General features: G+C 41.2%; 1 protein-coding gene and 1 pseudogene across 1 annotated transcript in view; both read right to left on the bottom strand.

The window, feature by feature from the left end:
• The window catches only part of LOC138635081 (cadherin-6-like), a 71,777-nt gene extending 53,202 nt beyond the window's left edge, over window positions 1-18,575 (bottom strand). Inside the window, exon 1 of the mRNA XM_069722393.1 lies at window positions 18,507-18,575. The gene's annotated coding sequence lies outside the window, so the exon portion shown is untranslated. The remainder of the gene's footprint in view (window positions 1-18,506) is intronic.
• On the bottom strand, window positions 9,495-12,144 carry LOC138635082 (dynein heavy chain-like; annotated as a pseudogene).
• Window positions 18,576-18,793: the final 218 nt, after the last annotated feature.

Here is an 18,793-nt window from a genome sequence, read left to right on the forward strand (position 1 = left end):
GTCCAGGTCCAGATCGTCCTGTTCCAGGTCATCCAGGTCCACGTCATCCAGGTCCACGTCGTCCAGGTCCAGGTCGTCCTTTTTTAAAAAAAAAATGTTATACACTTTATTAATCCCCGAGGTGAAATGTCTTCACTACAGCAGGGGGGCTCTCAGGGGGGAGATGCTGCAGCAGGCTGCCACTAGGCGGCGCCAGGTAACCTGACCTGAGGTGCATGTTTTTGGATGATGGGAGGAAGCCGGAGAACCCGGAGAGAACCCACGCAAGCACAGGGAGAACATGCAAACTCCGCACAGAAAGGCCCAGGACCGGATTCGAACCCGGAACCTTTTTGCTGTGAGGTGACAATGCTAACCACTGCACCACCGTGCCACCCTAGGTCATCCAGGTCCACGTCATCCAGGTCCAGGTCATCCAGGTCCAGGTCATCCAGGTCCACGTCATCCAGATCCATGTCATCCAGGTCCATGTCATCCAGGTCCAGGTCGTCCAGGTCCACGTCATCCAGATCCACGTCATCCAGGTCCATGTCATCCAGGTCCATGTCATCCAGATCCATGTCATCCAGGTCCATGTCATCCAGGTCCATGTCATCCAGGTCCAGGTCGTCCAGGTCCAGGTCGTCCTGGTCTAGATCATCCAGGTCCATGTCATCCAGGTCCAGGTCATCCAGGTCCAGGTCCAGGTCATCCTGGTCCAGGTCATCCAGGTCCATGTCATCCAGGTCCAGGTCCAGGTCGTCCAGTTCCAGGTCGTCCTGGTCCAGGTCATCCAGGTCCATGTCATCCAGGTCCAGGTCCAGGTCCAGGTCATCCAGGTCCAGGTCATCCAGATCCAGGTCCTGTTTGCTTTTATAAGGACGTCAGCTTCCACCAAAATAATCCCAATAAAACTACCCAGCAGCAGCAGGAACACGAGTTAGGCAAGTTTTCTTTTTTAGCTATATCTGTATTTTATTTTCTATAAAATAGTAGATGTATTTATTGGTTGCTTTTATTTGTTTTATTGTGTTGAACTGGGACCTCACACTGAGGTTCGTTCCCTTCATGTAGCAGCAGGACAACAAACCTTCTGGAATCCTTTTTACACATGTTGGTGATGTTATTGTGAAACATAGTTCTGTATTGAAGAAGCTGTAGATGTGTGAAGTGTGTCACTGTGCTCTAAGTAAAATAAATGAGCAGGGAGGAGGAGATGGGGACGAGCATATCAGATCTCATTTGACTAACTGACCTTTTCAGTGTTGCTTGAAAAGTTGAGTTGTTAAATGTGAGGCGGACCTCGCTGCTCCCTCCTGACCCGGTTACAACGCAGGAAGCAGAATCAGACTCACTGTGTTCTTACATGAACAGAGGGTCATGTGTGATAACACTAAGCAGTCTCTCCAGGAAATCACAAGAATTAAACGCAAATTTAAGCAAACTCCACAATATTTGCAGGAGTTTGCAATTATTTTTAATTCCTGTGATTTCTTTTTCACAAAAACCCTCGTCATCAGAATCTGAAAGTATTAAAACATAAATTAAATATTTTTAAACAAAACTCTCTTTATTACCAACAATAACTCTTCATTTAATCAGAAAGTCTCTGCTGCTGTTTTCATCTCCAAATAAAACTCTGTCCACCGGAGAAACAGGAACAAGAAGAGAAACAGGAAGTTATTCACATTAAAATGATGATTAAATGTTTGTGATCAAAGGAAGTGATTCCATATTACTGGATGTTAAATGAGTTTTCTCCACACGTCCAGTTGTCAGAGACGTCTCTTTGTTTGTTTCATCCAGCAGGTCTATGTGTTGAATGAACATGAATTAAACAGCATCTAAAGCTCTTATTTTGACAGCTGATGTAGTCCTTGTTTCTATATTCCAGTCACAGACGCTCTGTTCTGGAAACATACGCAGCTTTTAGGACCTTTTAGGACTTTTTAGGAGCTTTAAGGAGCTTTTAGGAGCTTTTATCTCCACGCTTCTGTAAATTAAATAAATGCATGATTAGAACAAAAATAGTTCTGTGAAGTGCAGCATGATTATTATCAGAGGAAGTGATTACAGATTTATGACTTTATCAGGTAGGGCTTAGAAAGTAATTCTAATTGTTCTTTCTCGACTTGAAATTTGTTCTAATTCAAGCAATTTTCAGCAAAAACTCACTTAAAACTCCACAAATTACATTGACATTTTTGAGAAAATGTGTCGCAAAATTCAAAATTTTTGATCAAAACAATCACTAAAAAAACTCTGGAGGGACTGATTAAAGTGATTTCTCCCCCAGCAATGACCCTCTAACAGCCCTGCTGTTGATCAGCGGCTGCTGATGTGGATAAGAGTGGCAGTTTGCTTTAAGATTTAAAACTACAGACTGGATATAAAACGACAGACTGGATATAAAACACAGACTGGATATAAAACGACAGACTGGATATAAAACACAGACTGGATATACAACTACAGACTGGATATAAAACTACAGACTGGATATAAAACAGACTGGATATAAAACACAGACTGGATATAAAACACAGACTGGATATACAACAGACTGGATATAGAACTACAGACTGGATATAAAACTACAGACTGGATATAAAACAGACTGGATATAAAACACAGACTGGATATAAAACACAGACTGGATATAAAGCTACAGACTGGATATAAAACTACAGACTGGATATACAACAGACTGGATATAAAATGACAGACTGGATATAAAACACAGACTGGATATAAAACACAGACTGGATATACAACAGACTGGATATAAAACACAGACTGGATATAAAACTACAGACTGGATATAAAACGACAGACTAGATATAAAACACAGACTGGATATAAAACTACAGACTGGATATAAAACAGACTGGATATAAAACACAGACTGGATATAAAACACAGACTGGATATAAAGCTACAGACTGGATATAAAACTACAGACTGGATATAAAACAGACTGGATATAAAATGACAGACTGGATATAAAATCACAGACTGGATATAAAACACAGACTGGATATAAAACACAGACTGGATATAAAGCTACAGACTGGATATAAAACTACAGACTGGATATAAAACAGACTGGATATAAAACTACAGACTGGATATAAAACACAGACTGGATATAAAACTACAGACTGGATATAAAACACAGACTGGATATAAAACACAGACTGGATATAAAACTACAGACTGGATATAAAACAGACTGGATATAAAACTACAGACTGGATATAAAACACAGACTGGATATAAAACACAGACTGGATATAAAACTACAGACTGGATATAAAACACAGACTGGATATAAAACACAGACTGGATATAAAACTACAGACTGGATATAAAACAGACTGGATATAAAACTACAGACTGGATATAAAACACAGACTGGATATAAAACACAGACTGGATATAAAACAGGCTGGATATAAAACTACAGACTGGATATAAAACTACAGACTGGATATAAAACACAGACTAGATATAAAACTACAGACTGGATATAAAACACAGACTGGATATAAAACTACAGACTGGATATAAAACACAGACTGGATATAAAACTACAGACTGGATATACAACTACAGACTGGATATACAACTACAGACTGGATATAAAACACAGACTGGATATAAAACAGACTGGATATAAAACTACAGACTGGATATAAAACACAGACTGGATATAAAACTACAGACTGGATATAAAACTACAGACTGAATATAAAACAGGCTGTATATAAAACAGACTGGATATAAAACTACAGACTGGATATAAAACACAGACTGGATATAAAACACAGACTGGATATAAAACAGACTGGATATAAAACTACAGACTGGATATAAAACACAGACTGGATATAAAACTACAGACTGGATATAAAACACAGACTGGATATAAAACTACAGACTGGATATAAAACACAGACTGGATATAAAACTACAGACTGGATATAAAACACAGACTGGATATAAAACTACAGACTGGATATAAAACACAGACTGGATATAAAACACAGACTGGATATAAAACTACAGACTGGATATAAAACACAGACTGGATATAAAACCACAGACTGGATATAAAACTACAGACTGTTTCTAAAAGAGTTCGTAGCTTCAGGTCTGTAAAATGGTTCCGATCCAGAAGTGTCTTCAGCTGCAGTACCACCAAGTGCCACTAGAGGTCGGCTCCAAAAAGCCTCCATCGGTCCTGAAAGACTCCCAACACGTCCCTCTGATCTGGACTCTCTGCACATCCAGCATGGAGCGCTGCGCTCACGGCTAGAGGTCGCTCTGTGTTTCAGGAGTCAGTGAACCTGTTGATGGTTCTGCTGTCAGTGGGACAGCTGGGTCAGAGACTGGAACCGCTCAGATAGCAGTGATACCTCAGTGTCAGCAGCCCACTGGGACCATCATCAGGAGATGAAACCGTGACATCATGAAGACCTGCAGCGGGGGAAGGAGGGAAAGGGGCCCATCTGAAAGCTCTTTAATGACCTACATCCAGGAGTGATGTGGACAGATGTTAAGATGAGCTGAGTGAACACTGAACATCCTGCAGATGGAAACACGGAGCTGCAGCGCTTCACAACAACGGACGGAGCACATAACGGGACATGCACATCGGGGGTCATGTAATCCCCTGCCCCAATGTTTGACCCCCCCGCCCTCCCCAACACACACACACACACACACACACACACACACACACACACACACACACACACACACACACACACACACACACACACACACACACACACACACACACACACACACACACACACACACTCATTGGGTGACCCATTCCCAGCAATTACAAAGTCCCAACCAACATAATCCGCCCCACACAACCTGAGCAGCTTTAATCTTAACAAAGAGAGATAATAGATGTTGAAATGTGTGTGTGTATCATGTGTGTGTGTGTGTGTGTGTGTGTGTGTGTGTGTGTGTGTGTGTGTGTGTGTGTGTGTGTGTGTGTGTGTGTGTGTGTGTGTGTGTGTGTGTGTGTTGATGAGATAGCGAGCTCTGATGACTGCAGCCATGTGCATCAACAACAATTAGTGATGGATAGTGTTGTTGGTAGCAGATGGTACTTTAGGATTTACGGTGTTATGTAACCACAGAGAGGGCCGAGAGGGAGAGGGTGGGGTGGAGGGGGAGGGTGGGGTGGAGGGGGGCAGGGGGGAGGTGGGTGATGAGAGACCTGACACATCAGGAGCAGCTTTTATCACACACCAGCAGCTCCCAAAAACACAGCAGGAGACTGTTTGGAAAATCAAGGCCTGGAATCCTGATAGCGGGTTGCGGTCCTCCAACGGAGACGGACTGAAGACATCCACAACGGGAAGACACACAATGAGGATATTGGTTGTTGTTAATAAAGACAGTTGTGTTTGAAAAGACTTACTTTGTCATTCATACTTTCAGCAAAGACTCTTGATTTTTTACAGAAAAACCGCGGAAATTTAAAGACAAATTGCAAATTGCTTGAATTTGCGTCAGTCATTGTGATGGAAAGATTTCCTGGAGGGATTGATGCATTATCTTACACCTGCTGGGGACATTACAGGCACCACTATTTAACTAGATGGAGTTTAGTTTTAAAGAGAGACATGAAGTTGAGGAGACGCAGCAGCCATGTTGGACACTTAAAAGTCCTGTCCCACATTTACTACCTGCAGCAGGAACAAAGACAAAGACACGTCCCGACTACTGAACTCAGCTCCGCCCACTGGGACTGTTTGCAGCTTTCATTCACAGGACTGTAATGATGAGAACTAGTGTTTTAAAGCTGCCACAGAGGGAAGCAGCAGGAACACACTCAGGAATGTAGCAAGTCCTTACGATGCAAAAAATGTGTTTACACAGAGTCACAGGATGAAGAACAGGTACATCACACCCTCCTCCTCCTCCTCCATGATTCCTGTCATCTCTGTGTCCCGTCCTGAAGGGACCAACATGAAGCTGCTCTGGGAACCAGTCAGACAGCTGATGATGATGTTGATGATGATGATGTTGATGATGAAGGTGTAGAGCAGCATCTGTGTCTCCACAGGAGGCGTTCAGGCTTGGCACCCAGGTTCACCTGCTCTCACACAAACCCACTCTGGATCACCTGTACAACCCAGGAAGGTACACCTGCCAGTCATGGCTGTTTTCCACCGGTTCCATCTCCAACACAGCTGACCGATTTTCAAAATAAAACACCCATGTTCAAACTCCCGGTTGTAAAACATCCCGACATCACGTCTACCTCTGCAGTCTTTTAATCTAAACCAGAAACACGTCCTCCTCCTGCTGCAGACACCACATGTCAAACAGTTCCACAATAAAACAGGAGGATTCATGTTTTAATGACTGAAACTCAGCAGCTGTTTTAACTTTGTCTGAAGAATGAACACAACGGACAGAAAAGAAGCCGTTCAACAACGTTTAACTGATAGAAGAACAGAAATGAAGGAAACATGATCAGATCAGGAAGGAAGATGAAACACGTCTGATGGAGATGAAGCCGTGAAGAGGACGGAACATAATCTGGGGACATTTTTTCTGTAACACCAGTTTAAAGTGTGTCTCTCATCAGCCAACATGTCCACATGACCTGAGTGTGAAGAGTTAATGATGAGCAGATATGACATCTCCTCCACCTCCACACAGCTCCTCCTGCTTTAACAAATCAAGCGCTCCCTGTCTACGTGATCACAGTTGTAACATCTTCATATTCCTCACCGACCAACGGGAATCATGTAGAAAACTGTGAAGGATTCAGAGGGTCTAAAGTTCATACCTCTGTATGATCAGCTGACACTGAGAGCCTTCTGTACCTTGAAGGTGCGCTTCATATCGCCACAGGGAGCAGGTGGACATGAGTGGGAATCATGATCCTGTTTTAAAACACACACAAAGTGCTCCACTAATAACTCCACGAGGTTCAACTGACTCCATGTTACTACCTGTTGGAAGTCAGCGTACGGCATCATCGTAGTTTTAACACATTCGATGATTCATCACTTTCTTCAACTGCAAATTATGTCCTTAGAGAAAGATGAATCAAATCCCGTTAGTGTGACTTGGGTCGCGCTCACTGCAGCAGAGCGGTCCTGCAGATACACCGACCATCACTGCCTCCAAAACTCTCTCTCATGGAGCAGAAAACCCAGGAAGTGTCTCTCAGCGTTTAGGGACCGTTTCACTGTTCGAAGAAGAGCGACAGAACACAAATGTGAACGGTCGCTCCGTTGTTCTGGATCATTCATCTAAAGTGTTCCTGCAAATGTTTCAAAATAAAAGCCTTTTTATGAGGGGATTCTTTTCAATAAAACCCTGTCGGGCTGTTAGTTTGAAAAATACGGTAGGTGTTGAGTTTGTATTGATGCATAATGCAGTAACTGAAAACACACATCATAACGGGGCTTCAGGATCAAGGTCACTTAGTACATCTGACATGTAATTATGAGGAGTTTAAACCAGCAGTTAATGCAACTAGTGTATCAATACAACATATCACCACACTCCAAGTTTCTACAGCAGCCCAGAAGGGACACACCAAAGAATCTTTCATGATTCTCATTTAATGAGGCACAGAGAGGAAGACTGAAGGCAAAACCTGTGATAACAAGAGTCTTTGATCACTGTCCGTTATCACTGCAGCACACCTGTCCAGTCCGTGTTATAAAGGAACATGCTAACAGCGATCTGTCTGTGAGCAGCTCCACCTCACCGTCCGGGATCTCCTGTGACCCCAGTTAAAGCAGACAAAGTGTGATGAAGAGGAGCTCTTACAGCACACACTGACGGTCCCTGTGGAGGACGGCTGCTCTGTGTGTGTGTGTGTGTGTGTGTGTGTGTGTGTGTGTGTGTGTGTGTGTGTGTGTGTGTGTGTGTGTGTGTGTGTGTGTGTGTGTGTGTGTGTGTGTGTGTGTGTGTGTGTGTGTGTGTGTGTGTGTGTGTGTCTTTGTGCTTTCACAACCGGGAAACCAAGTGGAGGTAAACGTGTGGGTGAAGAGAGCGTCTCCTCCTCTGTGATGTGTGATGTCTCTCAGTGTAACAGGTATATTCACATGAATCCACATGAAGAACTCTCCAAGTTGAGTCCATCATTCTCCTCATCAATCTGTCCAACAACAAACACAAATTAAAGCTACAAGCAATGATATGTGGGACCCAGTAGGACGGGGGGGTGGGATGGGTTCACACACCTGATGTATGTGCCACGCATCGTGGAGTTTCAATCATTGCGAAACATCACATTTTGCCGCATTACCATGGCGATACCCTTTGATAAACCATAACCAAACTGCCCTCTCCACCTTCCCAGTGAGTTCACTCTGCTGGACAACATGTCTGTAACTGGACAACATCTCTGTAACTCTGCTGGACTAAATGTCTGTAACTCTGCTGGACAACATGTCTGTAACTCTGCTGGACTACATGTCTGTAACTCTGCTGGACAACTTGTCTGTAAGTCTACCGGACAACATGTCTGTAACGGGAACACATGTCGGTAACTGGACAACATGACTAAGTCTGTTGGACAACAGGTCTGTTAGTCAACTGGACAACATGTCCCTAACTCTGCTGGACAACATGTCTGTAACTATGCTGGACTAAATGTCTGTAACTCTGCTGGACTAAATATCTGTAACTCTGCTGGACTACATGTCTGTAACTCTGCTGGACAACTTGTCTGTAAGTCTACCGGACAACATGTCTGTAACGGGAACACATGTCGGTAACTGGACAACATGACTAAGTCTGTTGGACAACAGGTCTGTTAGTCAACTGGACAACATGTCTGTAACTCTGCTGGACAACATGTCTGTAACTCTGCTGGACTAAATGTCTGTAACTGGACAACATGTCTATAACTCTGCTGGACTACATGTCTTTAACTCTGCTGGACTACATGTCTTTAACTCTGCTGGACAACATGTCTTTAACTCTGCTCGGCAACATGTCTTTAACTCTGCTGGACAACATGTATGTAACTCTGCTGGACAACATGTCTGTAACTCTGCTGGACAACATGTCTTTAACTCTGCTGGACAACATGTATGTAACTCTGCTGGACAACATGTCTGTAACTCTGCTGGACAACATGTCTTTAACTGTGCTGGACAACATGTCTGTAACTCTGCTGGACAACATGTATGTAACTCTGCTGGACAACATGTCTGTAACTCTGCTGGACAACATGTCTGTAACCGGACAACATGTCTGTACCCGGACAACATGTCTGTAACTCTGCTGGACAACATGTCTTTAACTCTGCTGGACTACATGTCTATAACTGCTGGACAACATGGCTGTAACCCTGCTGGACTACATGTCTGTAACTGTGCTAGACAACATGTCTGTAACTGGACTAAATGTCTGTAACTCTGCTGGACAACATGTATGTAACTCTGCTGGACAACATGTATGTAACTCTGCTGGACTAAATGTCTGTAACTGGACAACATGTCTGTAACTCTGCTGGACTACATGTCTGTAACTCTGCTGGACAACATGTCTTTAACTCTGCTGGACAACATGTCTTTAACTCTGCTGGACAACATGTCTGTAACTCTGCTGGACAACATGTCTGTAACTCTGCTCTGCTGTAACTGGACTAAATGTCTGTAACTCTGCTGGACAACATGTATGTAACTCTGCTGGACAACATGTATGTAACTCTGCTGGACTAAATGTCTGTAACTCTGCTGGACTACATGTATGTAACTCTGCTGGACTAAATGTCTGTAACTCTGCTGGACTACATGTCTGTAACTCTGCTGGACTAAATGTCTGTAACTCTGCTGGACAACATGTATGTAACTATGCTGGACAACATGTCTGTAACTCTGCTGGACAACATGTCTGTAACTCTGCTGGACTAAATGTCTGTAACTGGACAACATGTCTGTAACTCTGCTGGACAACATGTCTTTAACTCTGCTGGACAACATGTCTGTAACTCTGCTGGACAACATGTCTGTAACTCTGCTGGACAACATGTCTGTAACTCTGCTGGACAACATGTCTGTAACTCTGCTGGACAACATGTCTAACATGTCTGTAACTCTGCTGGACAACATGTCTGTAACTCTGCTGGACTACATGTCTGTAACTGGACAACATGTCTGTAACTCTGCTGGACAACATGTCTGTAACTCTGCTGGACAACATGTCTGTAACTCTGCTGGACAACATGTCTGTAACTCTGCTGGACAACATGTATGTAACTCTGCTGGACTAAATGTCTGTAACTCTGCTGGACTACATGTATGTAACTCTGCTGGACTAAATGTCTGTAACTCTGCTGGACAACATGTCTGTAACTCTGCTGGACTACATGTCTGTAACTCTGCTGGACTGCTGGACAACATGTCTGTAACTCTGCTGGACAACATGTCTGTCTGCTAATGTCTCTGCTGTCTGACAACATGTCTGTAACTCTGCTGGACAACATGTCTGTAACTCTGCTGGACAACATGTCTGTAACTCTGCTGGACAACATGTCTTTAACTCTGCTGGACAACATGTCTGTAACTCTGCTGGACAACATGTCTGTAACTCTGCTTTAACTCTGGACAACATGTCTGGACAACATGACTGTATGTCTGCTGGACAACATGTCTGTAACTCTCCTGGACAACATGTCTGTAACTCTCCTGGACAACATGTCTGTAACTCTCCTGGACTACATGTCTGTAACCCTGCTGGACTACATGTCTGTAACTGGACAACATGACTGTATGTCTGCTGGACAACATGTCTGTAGCTGGACAACATGTCTGTAACTCTGCTGGACTAAATGTCTGTAACTGGACAACATGTCTATAACTCTGCTGGACTACATGTCTTTAACTCTGCTGGACTACATGTCTTTAACTCTGCTGGACAACATGTCTTTAACTCTGCTCGGCAACATGTCTTTAACTCTGCTGGACAACATGTATGTAACTCTGCTGGACTACATGTCTGTAACTCTGCTGGACAACATGTCTTTAACTCTGCTGGACAACATGTCTTTAACTCTGCTGGACAACATGTCTGTAACTCTGCTGGACAACATGTCTTTAACTCTGCTGGACAACATGTCTGTAACTCTGCTGGACAACATGTCTTTAACTCTGCTGGACAACATGTATGTAACTCTGCTGGACAACATGTCTGTAACTCTGCTGGACAACATGTCTTTAACTCTGCTGGACAAAATGTCTGTAACTCTGCTGGACTAAATGTCTGTAACTCTGCTGGACAACATGTCTGTAACTATGGTGGACAACATGTCTGTAACTCTGCTGGACAACATGTCTTTAACTCTGCTGAACAAAATGTCTGTAACTCTGCTGGACTAAATGTCTGTAACTCTGCTGGACAACATGTCTGTAACTATGGTGGACAACATGTCTGTAACTCTGCTGGACTACATGTCTATAACTGCTGGACTACATGTCTGTAACTGGACTACATGTCTGTAACTGGACTACATGTCTGTAACTCTTTGCTGAGAAAAGACGTTGTCTCAGGATAGTTTCAGTATAAATGTTTGTGACCTCAGCCTGATGAAGGACAGCTGCTCTGCTGCATCCATATCACCACATGTGCCTCTTGTCATTAACTCCAAATTTGTATTATTTACTTTTTGTAATTTTATATTTGTATTCTTGGTTTGTGTTGACTTATTTTTTTTTTTCTGAATTCACTCTTGTACTCGTGCTGATGTTTCAGCTTTCAATCTATCTTCTACATGGTTCTCATCTGTCCTCTTGTGTGCATCGAGCCAAATTATTTATTTTGTTTTCAAATTGTTCTCAAACCATTCAAATGTTCTGGTCTCATTATCGGCCTGTCAATCATCTGTTAAGCACTTTGAACTGCACCTGTATGAAAAGTGATATGTAAATAAAGTTTGATTGATTGAGTGATGTTTTAGCTGGAAGGCATGGATGCGGGTGAAGTCAGCCTGTGAAGCGGCGCCTCAGTGAACCACCATGTGTTGGACTCCACAGCTCTCCGTGCTCCTCCGGTTACATATCATACTCTAATGAGATAACTCAGCAGCGTCTGCAGGATCAAACGAGCCTCTGGTTTGATTCCCATCAGAGTCGGCGCAGTCGGCAGAGTTTGGACGTGTTGCCACATCTCTCCGTTCTCTCTGACCCGCCTCTGATGAGCAGCCATATATTGGATTTGCAAACACAACGCACCGGGCCCACGAGCAGTAATTGGAGGATCTGTCACGGCAGCCGAGAGGAAGCCGCAGTCGTCTTCAAACAACAATTTAGCGTCTCTCTTGTAGACAGATGCAGCTGAACACCTGTCAGAGGAGCTGCTGCTGCTGCTGCTGCTGCTGCTGCTGCTGCTGCTGCACACCAACCTGGGATTTACTGCTGCCTGACTTCTGGACTACATAGATGGAGGTCACTAACATGCTGCCTCCATATTAAACACTATCGTGGTCTACATGTGGTAAACACTGCTGCTGACCAGAGGTGGATGGCTGAGAAACACTGAACCAGGGAATGTGCTGCTCAAACCACTTGATGTATCCTTCAGTCTCTCCAGGAAAACAAAACATAATCAACGGAAATTCAAGAAAACTCCGTCTCAATAAAGTTTGCATTTATTTTTAATTCAGGTGTTTTTTTCCGCAAAAAATCATCATCATTAGAATCTGTGCTGAAAGTATTAACGACATAAAGTAAATATTTTCGAACAAAACTCGCTTTATTAACAACAGTAACTCCTCGTTTCCAAACAGAAAGTCTCTGCTCCTGTTTTCGTCTCCAAATAAAACTGTTCACTGGAGAAACAGGAACAAGAAGAGAAACAGGAAGTGAAATGTGTTCTTCACATTAAAATGATGATTAAATGTTTGTGATCAAAGGAAGTGATTCCATATTACTGGATGTTAAATGAGTTTTGTCCACACGTCCAGTTGTCAGAGACGTCTCTTTGTTTGTTTCATCCAGCAGGTCTATGTGTTGAATGAACATGAATTAAACAGCATCTAAAGCTCTTATTTTGACAGCTGATGTCGTCCTTGTTTCTATCTGTTCTGGAGACATACGCAGCTTTTAGGACCTTTTAGGACCTTTTAGGATCTTTTAGGAGCTTTTAGGAGCTTTTATCTCCATGGTTCTCGAAGTTCAATAAATTAATCAAAAATATTAGAATAAAACATTTCTGTGATGTGCATCATGATTATTACCACAGGAAGTGATTGCAGATTTATTACTTTATCAGGTAAGGATACAAAAAAAAAAAATATTTCTGAAGTTGCAATTTTTTCTAATTCCTGCACTGTACCGCAAAAAACTCACTTAAATCTCCACAAATTACAGCAATATTTTTTAGAAAGTCTGCTGCAAAAGTCTAACATTTTTGATCAAAACAATGACAAAAAAAACTCTGAAATCCTGGAGCGACTGATCTGAGAATGCACATGAACTAAATCAGTTTTATCACCCTCTACACACACACACACACACACACACACACACACACACACACACACACACACACACACACACACACACACACACACACACACACACACACACACACACACACACACACTTCTCAAACACACCACCCCCCCTCACACACATGCATACAAAGCCTATTGTGGGCCAGTTGTGGTCCATCAGTGTGAATTAGTACACAGAGGCCTTTCAAGACCTGATTAGCATCCAGAGTTTCTGATGACATGATGTGCCGAGGTCTTCTAATACTCACTGCTTTAATGAGACTATCTGACACTTGAGAACAGCAGCGGTCCTGTCTCTGTGAAACAGGCAGCAACTCAACCTGTCTGTTAATCCTTCTCTATTTACTGTAAGAAGAATCTCTCACGAAATAAAACTACTAATAAAAACTCCCTTTCAACAGGAAGAAAGCTCCAACAGAGGAAGGAAAAACTCTCTTTTAACAACAGAAGGATGATCATGTGATTTGACCAGTCTGTCCTCTGCACATGAAAGAACATGAATATGTGCATCTGCCCTCACTCAGCTTAATACACGCAAAGCTTTAATTTGGACCAACATACTAAAACACCTGTTTTTACAGTATATTTATGTTAATATCACTATACATGTTATGTGTAGAAGAATCTCAGAGTTTTTACAGTATATTTATGTTCATATCATTATTTGTTATCTGTAGAAGAAGCTCCGTTTTTACAGTATATTTCTGTTCATATCATTATTTGTTATCTATAGAAGAAGCTCCGAGCTTTTATAGTACATTTCTGTTCATATCATTATGTGTTATCTATAGAAGAAGCTCAGTTTTTACAGTATATTTCTGTTAATATCATTATTTGTTATCTATACAAGAAGCCCAGAGTTTTTACAGTATATTTATGTTAACATCATTATTTGTTATCTATAGAAAAAGCTCAGTTTTTACAGTATATTTATGTTCATATCATTATTTGTTATCTATAGAAGATAAGTTTTTACAGTATAGTTCTGTTAATATCATTATTTGTTATCTATAGAAGAAGCTCAGAGTTTTATCAGTATATTTCTGTTAATATCATTATTTGTTATCTATAGAAGCTCAGTTTTTACAGTATATTTCTGTTAATATCATTATTTGTTATCTATAGAAGAAGCTCAGACTTTTTACAGTATATTTATGTTAATATCATTATTTGTTATCTATAGAAGAAGCTCAGAGTTTTTATAATACATTTCTGTTCATATCATTATGTGTTATCTATAGAAGAAGCTCAGTTTTTACAGTATATTTCTGTTAATATCATTATTTGTTATCTCTAGAAGAAGCTAAGAGTCTTTACAGTATATCCCTGTTAATGTCATTATTTGTTATCTATAGAAGAAGCTCAGAGTTTTTACAGTATATCTCTGTTAATGTCATTATTTGTTATCTATGGAAGAAGCTCAGAGTTTTTACAGTGTATTTCTGTTAATATTATTATACATGTTATCTATAGAAGAAGCTCAGTTTTTACAGTATATTTCTGTTCATATCATTATTTGTTATCTATAGAAGAAGCTCAGTTTTTACAGTATATTTCTGTTAATATTAGTATGTGTTATCTATAGAAGAATCTCAGAGTTTCTACAGTATATTTCTGTTAATATCATTATGTCTTATCTATAGAAGAATCTCAGAGTTTCTACAGTATATTTCTGTTAATATCATTATTTATTAACTATAGAAGAAGCCCAGCGTTTTTACAGTGTATTTCTGTTAATATCATTATGTGTTATCTATAGAAGCTCAGAGTTTTATCAGTATATTTCTGTTAATATCATTATGTGTTATCTATAGAAGCTCAGAGTTTTTACAGTATATTTCTGTTAATTTCATTATTTATTATCTATAGAAGAAGCTCAGAGTTTTTACAGTATATTTCTGTTCATATCATTATTTATTAACTATAGAAGAAGCTCAGAGCTTTTATAGTACATTTCTGTTCATATCATTATGTGTTATCTATAGAAGAAGCTCAGTTTTTACAGTATGTTTATGTTAATATAATTATTTGTTATCTATAGAAGAAGCTCAGAGCTTTTATAGTACATTTCTGTTAATATCATTATGTGTTATCTATAGAAGCTCAGTTTTTACAGTATATTTCTGTTAATATCATTATGTGTTATCTATAGAAGAAGCTCAGAGTTTTTACTGTATATTTATGTTAACATCATTATTTGTTATCTATAGAAAAAGCTCAGTTTTTACAGTATATTTATGTTCATATCATTATTTGTTATCTATAGAAGATCAGTTTTTACAGTATATTTATGTTCATATCATTATTTGTTATCTATAGAAGATCAGTTTTTACAGTATAGTTCTTTTAATATAATTATTTGTTATCTATAGAAGAAGCTCAGAGTTTTATCAGTATATTTCTGTTAATATCATTATTTGTTATCTATAGAAGCTCAGTTTTTACAGTATATTTCTGTTAATATCATTATTTGTTATCTATAGAAGAAGCTCAGACTTTTTACAGTATATTTATGTTAATATCATTATTTGTTATCTATAGAAGAAGCTCAGTTTTTACAGTATATTTCTGTTAATATCATTATTTGTTATCTCTAGAAGAAGCTAAGAGTCTTTACAGTATATCTCTGTTAATGTCATTATTTGTTATCTATAGAAGAAGCTCAGAGTTTGTACAGTATATCTCTGTTAATGTCATTATTTGTTATCTATGGAAGAAGCTCAGAGTTTTTACAGTGTATTTCTGTTAATATTATTATACATGTTATCTATAGAAGAAGCTCAGTTTTTACAGTATATTTCTGTTCATATCATTATTTGTTATCTATAGAAGAAGCTCAGTTTTTACAGTGTATTTCTGTTAATATCATTATGTGTTATCTATAGGAGCTCAGAGTTTTTACAGTATATTTCTGTTAATATTATTATACATGTTATCTCTAGAAGAAGCTTAGAGTTTTTACAGTATATTTCTGTTAATATCATTATTTGTTATCTATAGAAGGAACTCAGAGTTTTATCAGTATATTTCTATTAATGTCATTATGTGTTATCTATAGAAGAATCTCAGAGTTTCTACAGTATATTTCTGTTAATATCATTATTTGTTATCTATAGAAGGAACTCAGAGTTTTATCAGTATATTTCTATTAATGTCATTATGTGTTATCTATAGAAGAAGCTCAGTTTTTACAGTATATTTCTGTTAATATCATTATTTGTTATCTATAGAAGAAGCTCAGAGTTTTTACAGTATATTTCTGTTCATATCATTATTTGTTATCTCTCGAAGAAGCTCAGACTGCTGCTGGTGAATAAAGTCCTGCTGGCTGTGCCGGACTCTTTCGTCACACCGAACAGTCTGAGGAGAGAAATCCTCCGTGACGGGCCGCCGGGCCGAGCTGAGGTCACAGCTGAGTCACTGAGGAGTGTCTAATGTGACGACTGACTCAGGAAACGTAACCATGACCACGGATGTCCCCGCTGATGATATTTCTTATCCAACTCCACACACTCTGGGACAGACCAGAACCAGAAGCCTTCGAAGAATTCATCAAAGGAGGACTCAGAGGGGTTGAAACCCCCTCCGAGTCCTCCGAGTCCTCCGAGTCCCCTTCCTTTTATTAGAATTATGAAATCAACAACTAAAATTTTTCACATCAACTTCTGTTTTTTTCTCAAGATTTCACATTTGACGAAAAAAATACTTCCTCACACACACACACACACACACACACACACACACACACACACACACACACACACACACACACACACACACACACACACACACACACACACACACACATTAAACACTCAAACTAAACACTCTATAATTCATGTGAAACAACCAACATGTAGAGATTCAGATTCCAATAATAAAGACACGTCCTTGTCTTGTCTGTCCTGTTGTCTCATGTCTGTCCAGCTGTCTTGTGTCTCCATGTTCCAGCAGGAGAGAATATTTATGACATTAAGTTCATCATCAACACTGCTGCTGCCACATCTGTCCAGATGTTCTCAACCATCTGACTCTATAGCAGCTCACATGTTCAACGCAGCAGCCTGGTGTGACCCCAACACACACACACACACACACACACACACACACTGTAACACAGATGCACACACACACACACACACACACACACACACACACACACACACACACACACACACACACACACACACACACACACACACACACACACTACAACACGCACACACTGTAACACACACACATAAACACACAGAGACACACACATGTCATGTCCGTGATGTATTGTGTAGATAATTAGACACTGACTTCTCCGAATCAGGACGCAGAAAGATGAAAACACTTAAAGGGAGTCAGAACCGATCAGCATCAGCCCGGCCCGGCTCGGCTCGGCTCGGAACAGACCACAAACAGGCTGATTGCGATATTTCCATCTGTTTTCACTAACCGGGTGTGAAGTGTTCCTCCCGGTGAGTCCGTCCGTCTCACAGCATCACACTCACACAGCAGCAGCAAACAAAACTTCCACACACAGATGAAGGATTTCTGTCCTCCGGGTTCACCGGCTCCGTTTACGGAGCAGCACCCGCTCCGGTCTTCACATGTGGATCGGAACCGTCCGGCTTCATCAGCAGCTCGACTCCACACAGAGGTTCTGTTTAAATGTAGAAACTTCTCCGGTGTAACTCCAGTTCGTGACGCACCGGAGGATCAGAACAGTTTAAAGAAAGCAGCGTGTTTAAATGGTTACAGGTTACATTTCCCCAAACTGTCCAGAACGAAGAACATGAACCTGAACTAAAGTTGGAGACGGGCTCGGTGCTCGGTGCTCGGGTCTCTCACTGTGGACCTGAAACAGCCGCACGAGCCGCGCAGCGCTCGGCTGACTGGGGCCCAACGTGACGCGTCTCCTCCACCTTGTGCACGAGGAGCGTCGGTCCACCGGGCCGGAACCACAGTGGTAGTGAGGTGGACGGACACGGGGACAAGCCGCTGAGAGACAGACGGGGACACTTACCGCTGCGTGCCGACGATGGATCTGCCTCACTGAGTGTACCGGAGCCTCTGACTCGCGCTCTGCTTCTCTCCCACTGCGCGCGCTCTCTCTCCCGTGCAGTCTCCACCTCGCTCTGCCCCTCCCCTCCCCCTCCCCCCAGCATCCCCCCCTCACCAAATCAACAAATTCAGGAGTTGAAACGACTGCTGATTGGTCATTACAGCCCGGTCTGCGATTTAACGGACGCACGCGCGTGCGCGTAGGAACACACACCGGGGTCTCGGTCTCCACCGAGCTCCACCCAACAG

Source organism: Brachyistius frenatus, unplaced genomic scaffold (assembly GCF_029030835.1).
Source record: "Brachyistius frenatus isolate BFR_SWC_R1_liver_20210118 unplaced genomic scaffold, ASM2903083v1 Contig_290, whole genome shotgun sequence".
NCBI lineage: Eukaryota > Metazoa > Chordata > Actinopteri > Embiotocidae > Brachyistius > Brachyistius frenatus.